The following is a 9,653-nucleotide window of genomic DNA, read 5'->3' on the forward strand; positions in this document are numbered from 1 at the left end:
ATTATCTACCGAATCTGGGTAGTTCATGGCATTCAATGCATGCAATAATCGGTTTTTCTTGTTTACAAAAGCACACAAACGCATGAAAATCGATTATTTGAGTTTCTTAACACAATACCTGTGTTTTACATGCATCGTTAGCTTTAATATCGGGCGATTCTCCATTTTCTTCCATGAAAGGGTCGTCTATGTTTTCCTCTCCACAAAAGTTTGGATCATTCAACATATACCCCAAATCGTCTTCTCTAAACGGTCGTGAACCCTCAACATTTTGTTCTTCGTCATGATTCTCACCTTCTTCTTCATATCCATCCATTTTTGTAGTGATAAAATGGGTTTTCTCTTTTTTTCCTTCACCTTCTTCTCTATAACTCTAACAACTCAAAAATGAAAAAGAAATGGAAAAAATGAAACACAAATCATTCTAATACTGCACCGACTACAATCGGAAGTCTGGGAAATATTTTGGCTTCCGATTGCAATCGGAAGATAACAATGTTATCATATCCTCCGAATATATAAGGATAATTTCGCCATTACGAATTACGCGAGATAAGGGCTGGCTACATTTTCCCTTTGGGTGACCTTTTTTGTTTTATTGTTGGCCCCTAAATCCTTTCGAGTGGCCCCTAAAAACGCGAGGTTAATTATCGTTATTCCTTTCCTAGTTTTTTCTTTTTTGATGGATTCTTTCCTAGGTTATGTGCCTTCCCTAACTTTTAAGTTTTATCCCAGTATCGTGAAGGGATTTTAATTGTTTGTTGCTTATGCCCAAACTTTTACACTGTCAAATTACTCACTATTTTGTATGGATTCTAATACGCGAAATTTTGGTAATATATACATGGGAAAAAATGTGCAGAAACTCATTGTACCCAATATAGTGAATTCCGGATTCCAGTTTCATCTCGGTATGGATCGAGACGCCGGATGGATTTTATCGCGAAGAAATACGTGAAATTTTGGTATATATACATGCGTAAAAATGTGTAGAAACTCATTGTATCCAATGTAGTGAATTCCGGATTCCCGTTTTATTTCGGTATGGATCGAAACGCCGGATGATTTTATCTCGAAGAAATTTCAGAGCGACTGAGCAATTTTTTTTCAAAATACGTACCTATAACTATGCGTATACCAAGTCAGGCCAAAAATTTCATTAAAAAATCTCGGTAAGTTAAGCTGAAGTCAGGCTGAGATTCCTGTTGAAATATTGGATTGTCGAGATTACTTAGATATACTCGTTAGAATGTTGATACTGGAAATCACGGCAAGATGTAGGCCTAGACAACCGATATCGACTACATTGATTGTATTTTAACATTTGGTTGTAAGCACAAATGATTATATATTAACATTTGGTTACAAGGACAAAGAGTTCGAATGGATATAACCAGTCTCTTTCTCTCTCCAATAACTCTTAGAAACGAAAATCCTTTCTTCTATAACACCTCCTGCTCAGAACTGATCACCAACATCTATTTTTATCGGTTAATATTATTAGTTTTCTTTTATAGATGTAATTTGTTATTCTTTTAGTTTATGCTTTTTGTTATGGGTAAGATTCCCATTTTCAATCAGATCTCTTGTGCTCATTTTCGGTTATGGGTCTAGTAAATTTGGGTTGTGGTGCTTGTAATTTGGTGTTTTTCAGCTGGAATTGGAATGATGCTAAAAAAGATATCTCTATCAGTTATGGGCGATTGTTGCATGTTCTTTGATCTTGGTTTTCTCTGACAGGTGCTAGAACTCCGCCAATGAGTTATGATATCACAAACTAGGGTTGATTCTCTTAGGCATACGCGAAGAAATGCTCATGCATGTTCTGTAGTAGAGATGAAACTGAGGATAACAAACAACCATCAATTATAACCCCAGATTAATCAAATTCTGTAAATAACATAAAGTAAGAATGAAGGGAAATACCTTACCGGCACAATCATATTAGTACAACTTATCCCCTCCACTCTTATGCACATTTGAAATAAGCAGTAATTCACTTTGCGGGTCTTTGAACTAAAGAGATAACTTATTTCCTTTTTCGCATTTGTTAGACTTTCCAACAAATAAATCTAACACAACGACGTCGTCCAAATTAATAGTAACGCCTAAATATCCTTCTCTTGGAAGGTTTTCAGAAACCAATTCTGAAAAATCCTCGTTCTTTTAAATTCTTAGATAAGCGTTATCTTGTTTACCAAATCAAATATGCTGGAGAAACCAACAACCAACATCAGTACGATGTTATGTTGTCCACGAATCCCTTGACACTTTCAGGGGTGTGAAGTATGACTTTAGATCTCTGTGAACACATAAATCACGAAGCCTTCCACGTGTGTCACAAACAATATTCGCATACATCCTAATTCTAGAATTGTACGTCGTATGCGTAAAGGGGATGATTATATCGATTCATCGACTCGAAGCCTTCGGGCTTGTCATTGTCTAGTCGAATATTATCATAAATAATGTTCGTATAAAGGAATAAACCAAGAATCAAGTATAAATGTAAAACATATGAAGTTTAACGCTGAATGTAAGGTGCTGAAATGTAAATAAGACAGATTTACGTGGTTCGTCACTAAGGCCTACATCCACGGGGCTGGTGTTTCACTATGTATTGAATGGTTACAAAGATAGTCAAATGACTTTAGAGTATACATAGGTCTGCGGAAGTAGGGGGATTACTTACTCTTCCTATTTCTCTCTCATATATTCTCCTATAATTGCTCTAAATTGGTCGACCCCTTCTCTCTTAGTGGAGAGGGGTATTTATAGGGTTGGAACGTGGGTCCCATTTCTGAGGCGCGGTTGTAATCTTATCTTCTTGTGCTTTGTGACTATTACGCAGAGGTCTTCGGCATATGTTGCGGCCTGAGCTTGAATACGAAGGATTATCCTCGCCTCTTCCACGAGCCGATTGACACGTGTATATCTCTTTGGTATTTAATGCGGGTAGATGGGTGTCTGATCGTGTCATACAAGTGTCTCTTTGTCTGGTCACATCTGTGTCAGCCAAACTTCCTCTCGACCGTTGATCTGGGATCTTTCTCGGGATTGGGTGTGATAACACCCAAGGGGTATTATCTGGTGCTCCTCTGAGCCATCATACCTCTGTGATCCTCTGTCCCTGACCGTCAGATCTGCTGACCGGTTGCATATTCTGATGAGATGCTTGTTATCATGTTTTGATATCTTGTTTTGAATGACTTCCACGTGTCTCTTTCTGTACACATGGTGGATGATGAAAGGTGTACATACAATTTGCCCCTCTTCTTCTGATTTGGGCGTATTTTGCAATTTTGAAGAAGAAAGGTCGTCCCACACGTTTCCCACATTGCATTAACTTTCCCCGTAACTGCTCCTTGGTACGAGGAGCAGTTATTGTATTCTCTAGCTTCATAAATAGGAAAGAGAATGTGAAAAAAAACTTTTATCCTGTTCTTGTTTGTGTTCATCCTCTTCTTGTTTTCTATTCTTGTTCTTTAGTCATTTATTATCATCATTCTTGTGAGGAAGATAACAACATTCAATTTTCTGTTTCTTTCGCTCTCGATTGTTGTTGCCCCTGTATCTTTTGATATCTCCGATCCTCCTTTCTTCGACTGTGGTTGGTGCTTTTCGTCCTCTTCTATACAGGTATGGGGTTTTTCATTAGCTGTTCATCATTGATTTATCTATGTATCTGCCCGTTTGTCTCCTGCTGCTGTATTCTTGGTTTTGTGATGAAGAACATACATGTCGAAGCATTTATACTTGCCCCTGTTCTTTGTTACAACGTCTGTGGGTCCGTATCTAAGTATTATCCCTGGAGTTGGATGAAGTATTTTTTAGTTCTTAGGGTTTTTAATGTTTATCCGGATGAACCATCAATTATGGGTTTTTTGATCTTTAGTGATCTCCTCATATTCTTCTCTAAACTGTTTTTGTGTTTCCTTGTAGATATGTCTGATCGTCCGCGGGCTCCTTATCAAACCCCACCGTCTAGTCCGCCAATATCCCCTCCGCGTCGATATTCTGACAGATCTCCACTTGGGGAAGGTCCTTACAAGTCTTCGCAATCGGATCCTCGGGGTCATAGGGTTTCATCTTCCTCCGGTGCGAAGGTTGTGCCTACTAAGAAAGGGGATGTGCCGAAGGGTCCTTCTGGATCTAGGTATGCTGTTAACCGCGCCCCTTCTCGTCCTCGTGAAGATTCTAAGAGTACGCAGGCTCCTCCTCGTGATGACTCTAGGAGTACGCGGGCTCCTCCTCCTCGTACTGAAATAGTGGATGTTCCGCCCCTTCGTTCAATGGCTCCTCCTTCAGTGCCTCCGCATAAATCTTTGCCTCCTCCTCCCGCGGTTTCTTTCAAAGGGAAGTATTCCAAGGGTACTATGTCGAGAGATGATCCGTCTAAAAATATTCCTTCTAAAAGGAAAGCTTCGGAATTGAGTCCTACTTCTGATTCCGCAGACGAAGAAGAAACTGTCCCCGTGATACGCAGCATTTCAGTTGGTAAGAAGAAGGTCACTTTCAAGCATATTGATCTTGAGATGTTCAAGGAAAAACATGAACTTCAAGCTTTTGAGGTTCGCTTCTATGCCCCAGACGATGATATCACTTACGAGCTCCTTGCTAAGTATCAGTTTGACGAGTTTCATCTGTTGACTACAGTTGGAGCCTTCGAGGCGGGTCTCAAGTGGCCCCTATATAAGTCGGGTGACTCCTTTTGTTATGACGTGTTGGCTAGTCGCGAAGGCTCTTCCACGAACACTCATAATCGTTCTGTGTCACAACTATCTGGGAATTATCTTCGTTCACTGAAGGAATGTTACCTGCGAAGCAAGGGAGAGACTATGATGACCTGCTATGTTCCAAATCCTGCTGAGAGAGAGTGGTACACTCCTCAGAATTTTAACAGTTCTTTTGGGGATTATGTCAACAGCAGAAACTGTAAGCCGTGGAGTGTTAGTCTTCGTAATATTGCTGCTCCCCGTGGTGAAATTCGTCTTTTGAGTGAGGTGAGTGATGCGAAGCTGAAGTATGTTCCTGGTACTGAGGGATCTGCTAAACGGAAACTCTTTCCTGCTCGTGAAAGGATTAAGCGTGACCATGATTATGAATGGCATACTACTGTTATTGAGGTAGTTGGTCCTTGGGCTTATGGATGGATTCCGGGTCCACGCGGTTGGCGTCCTTCTGAAAATAACAAGCCTCGTGAAACTCCTCCTGCTCGTTATGGAGATTTCTGTCCTTGGCGTCCGAATTTCGCGGGCATGAATTTTCCTTATGCTCTTGATGTCGTTGATGGAGATGAGGAGGAGGGTTCTAGTGCTACCCATCCAACGAAGAGTGCTGCTGCTGCCAAGGTATAGTTTCTTCTTATATTCTATATTCTATTTTCCCCTTTTTCCTTGCTTGAAATAATTTTCATTTTTGAAGTGAGGGAAAAAATGAGCCTTTGTGGGATGTATACTGGTTTGTAGGTGTCGAAGAAGAAGAAACTTGGACCCAAACAATCTTCTACTGCGGTTACCGGTGAGGCTGAGGTTTATGAGGAGGTTACGAGTCCCGTAAACGAAGGGTATGGTGAGGATGAAGAAATGTCCGATGGAGAAGAGCGTACCGACACTTCTCACCCTGATGACGAAGGTGGTAATGGTGAAGAAGAAGTTGCCGCGGGTGGTGATGGTGAGTCTGAGGGTAATATTACCGTTGGTGGTACTGGCGGGGGTGGATCTACCCCTGTTGGCAATGATATTGTTGGTGTGGGTACTCTGCCCGTTATTTCCCCTGAATTTTCTTTCGATAGGATATATTCCGCGGGGGAATCCTTTGATGTGAATGCTTCCATGGGTCTTGCCGAAGACTTCTCATTGCTTTCCCCAAATGATGATTGGGATGTGCTTGGGAATCTTGGAAAAGAAGGTACCACTGATCAGCAAGCTGAGAACGCAGGTGGTCATGCTGAGGGTGGTAATGTCGAGACTTGCGCGGGTGAGGAGATAACTGCCAAGGGGAAGTCTGCGGTTGAGTCTCCTTCAGACGATTTCCCTTACTCGCTAATGCCTGAAGGTGAAGATGCCATTTTGGCTTGGCTTAAGAAGAAGAACCTGATGTTCGTCCCTAACCCTGCCCCAGTGGTCACTGGTGAGAAGAATTCCGACGCTTATACTCGTCGGATGATGCAATTGTCTTCTGAAGCCCGCGTTGCTGAGATGTGGGAGAAGAATCTGAGAGCTTCAGAAGCTAACCTAGTGGTTGACCCTCCATCCTCTGTTGCTGATATGATGGCCATAGCTGATGGGTACCAATACGGTTTTCCCCAGCAGCGTGTCTTAGAGGTGAATCCTTGTACCTTTTTTTTTTCTTCATGATATCCGAACATTGTATTCTTCGTGATATTTTGATCCCTTTGGTATAATAATGTTTGTTGTTTGTGACATAGATGATGAGGAGCGAACATTGTAACCATGTTCTATACCAATTCTTCAAAGCAAAGTCTTTAAAGTTGGAGGCCAAGCTTCGTCATAGAGAATAGGAAATGTCTGCGGCTGAAGTGGAAATAAATGAACTGAGGGGCCGTCTGAAGGAAAAAGAACAGCTGGGTAACGCTGAGGAGAGTCTTCGTTCATAACTTGCTATAGTCCGCAACGAATTGGAGCAGACTCGTAGAAATGTCTCGTCCTTCACAGGTTCGTATTTTACGGATCTTTCACTCCTCGTGATTCCCTATTTGTATTTTGGTGTTCTGTCTGAGTCTCCCCACCCTATCTTCAGTGGGTGGAGTCCCCGAGCTAATATGGCTTCGGAAAGAAAGGGAACGATAGAAATACCGTATTGCAGAGTTGGTGGGTAAGTTGAAAAGTGAAGCCGTAAAGTGGAATGCTCGTGCTGATGAGCACAACGCCTTAACAGCTGAATGGCGTGAAAAGCGAATATTGATGGTTGATATGCAAAATAAGTACAATCATGACCGTTGTCTGTTTAATGGTACGCTGCTATGGACGCGTGACAACCTGTGTGATGCTCGAGAACATGCTTCGGACATAGAGGCTAGAGTGCGCTTTTTGGAAGGAGAGTTACAACAGGCTCGTTCTTTCTTAGGCCCCGGGGTTAGGGATAGTATGCTGCGTCTTTCCGAGGAAAGAGATAATGCTAGGGCCGAGGTTGGTGCTCTTAGTAAATCCCTAGCAGCGTCTCGAGCTGATGTTGCTCGCCAAGTGGAGTCTGAAAGATATCTTGAAGTGAATGTGTATCGACTCCATAAAAGGATGGGGGAGATGAATGACGAAGTCAACCATCTTCGTCACTTGGATTCAATGAAGCAGGTAGACTTAGACGCGAGTCAATTTTCCCTTGTGAACCTTCAAACGGATTATAAGAAACTATCCAACGAATATGACTTTCTTGATGAGGCTCGGGACGCAGTTGTCAATGAGTATGAAGAGGCTTCGGCTAATGTCGAAGGTATAACCTCGTTTTATCGAGTGTGATTATGTTATTTCTTCGTTTTAACCCCTTGGTATTTCTTGTTTTCAGCACTCGAGGGACAGCTTCACGCAGCAAATGATGAGCTTAAAAAGACTCAATCTGCCTTAGTGCAGCAGGAAGGACAAGCCAAATATTTCAAAGGGTTGGCCGCGTCTCGTGAGGAAGCAGCGGAGATTGCCTCCAAAGAGGCGGAACACCTATCTGCATTGTTGTCTCAGGTCAACCAGCGGACCGCTGTTATCACTTATAAAGCTCGATGTCAGTTGGCTGAAGAGACCAACAAAGTCCTAGATAAGATTGAACTTGATATTAAAGTCAAACATGGCCTTGTCAAGAATTATCCGCGTCGTCCCCTTCTCGCGCCCTTGCCTGATTCCTTTGGGCCCTCTTCAGGTGGTAGCGTACCTTCATCTCACAGAGACAACCCTGTTGATAGAGCTGTATCGTCCAAGTAGATTTATTTTATTAGTCTTAGAAAGTTGATCCTTGTTGATTATATAATTTCGGATCATTTTTTGATGGGTTTCCTGCTTTATCTTATTTGTTGAATCTTGTAATCAACTCTTTATGAAATGGATCATCCTTTTGGCATACCTGCGTTATCAATTCATCTTTTTATTTTAAGTATTGTGAAGTGTTAAACTAGAAATAACTTGCTTTGTAAAAAGTTGAGAGTGTTTGGGTGCGACACCGAAGGTAAATACCTTCGTGATCGTCTTGAGACCTGTCACCCTGCTGGCGAATCCTGGGCCAGAGTATTCCCAAACGGTGGGGGCCTAGGCAGCGTTCTAGGATATGGAATGCTTATTTGAAGATATTTACATGCACCCATTCCGTCGACCCGCTGCCTTAAAATTGGTTGGGTATCTCTTTCTGCTGGGTGCCTTCCCCCTGGTCTTACACTCATAGACACTGATAGGGGAGCCCTGAGAGATTGTAGATTAACTACTTTCCCCAATATTGTTAATTTATTATGTAATGTACATGCGTTCATCCAGCGGGCCTTTTGACCATTTCGTTTGCTTGAAGATTTCCCAAAAAGTTTGTTTGATTGATAGGTTGAGGCCTGCTACTCCTCGTCCAGAGATAGAAACATGTAAAGCGGTTACGCTGCCTTCTTCTTCTGGTATTCTTCACGCAGATGCAAAGCTGCGCTGCTCCTATGGGTAGTACGGTTTGAGCCATTTAGCATTCCAAGGGTACCGGAGGACCTCGCCTTTCAGATTGCAAAGATAGTAGGAACCGTTTCCCGCAATGTCGTGTATTATAAAAGGTCCTCCCCATGTAGGTGCTAACTTTCCCCATTTCTTCTCTCGTTGATACTGCGGGATTGTTCTTAGCACATACTGCCCTTCTACAAAATTTCGAAGCTTAACCTTTTTGATGTACTCTCTCGCTAGTCTCTGTTGATAATTTTCCATCTTTTGCAATGCTGCTTCCCTCCTTCCTTCCAGGTCGTCCAGTCTCTCTAACATCATGTCTGTTGTGAGATTTTTCTCCCATGCTTCGGTCTCTCTAACATCATGTCTGTTGGGATGACTGCTTCAGCTCCATAAGTGAGGAGAAATGGGGACTCCCCAGTGGCAGATCTTTGTGTTGTCCTGTATGCCCATAATACATTGTGTAGCTGTTGACACCATCTCCCCTTGTGCTCGTCTAATTGCTTTTTGAGGATAAGGGCGGGGGTCTTGTTAGTAGCTTCCGCTTGTCCGTTGCTTTGAGGGTATATGGGGGTGGACTTGTTTTTCCTTATTTTAAAAGTGTCGAAGAGCATGTCTATGTTTTTCGCCTGTAATTGTTTACCATTATCGGACACGATTTCCGCTGGTATGCCGAACCTGCAAAATAATGTTTTGGAATATGAAAGTAAACACGTCCACGTCTCTGATCCTGGCTAAGGCTTTGGCTTCCACCCATTTACTGAAGTAGTCCGTGGCTACTATCAAAAATCGTCTTTTCCCTGATCCTTCGATGAAAGGCCCAACGATATCTATGCCCCATTTTGCAAATGGCCACGGACTATCCACAGAATTCAACGTTTTTGCTGGTGCGTGTATCTTTTTGGCGAAATGCTGACATTCTTCACATCGTCGGGACATTCTTGCAGCATCTTGTATCATTGTGGGCCAGTAATATCCTTGCATTTTTGCTTTGTCGGCTAGTGATCTCATGCCGGT

This window comes from Papaver somniferum, unplaced genomic scaffold (assembly GCF_003573695.1).
Source record: "Papaver somniferum cultivar HN1 unplaced genomic scaffold, ASM357369v1 unplaced-scaffold_135, whole genome shotgun sequence".
NCBI classification, from domain to species: domain Eukaryota; kingdom Viridiplantae; phylum Streptophyta; class Magnoliopsida; order Ranunculales; family Papaveraceae; genus Papaver; species Papaver somniferum.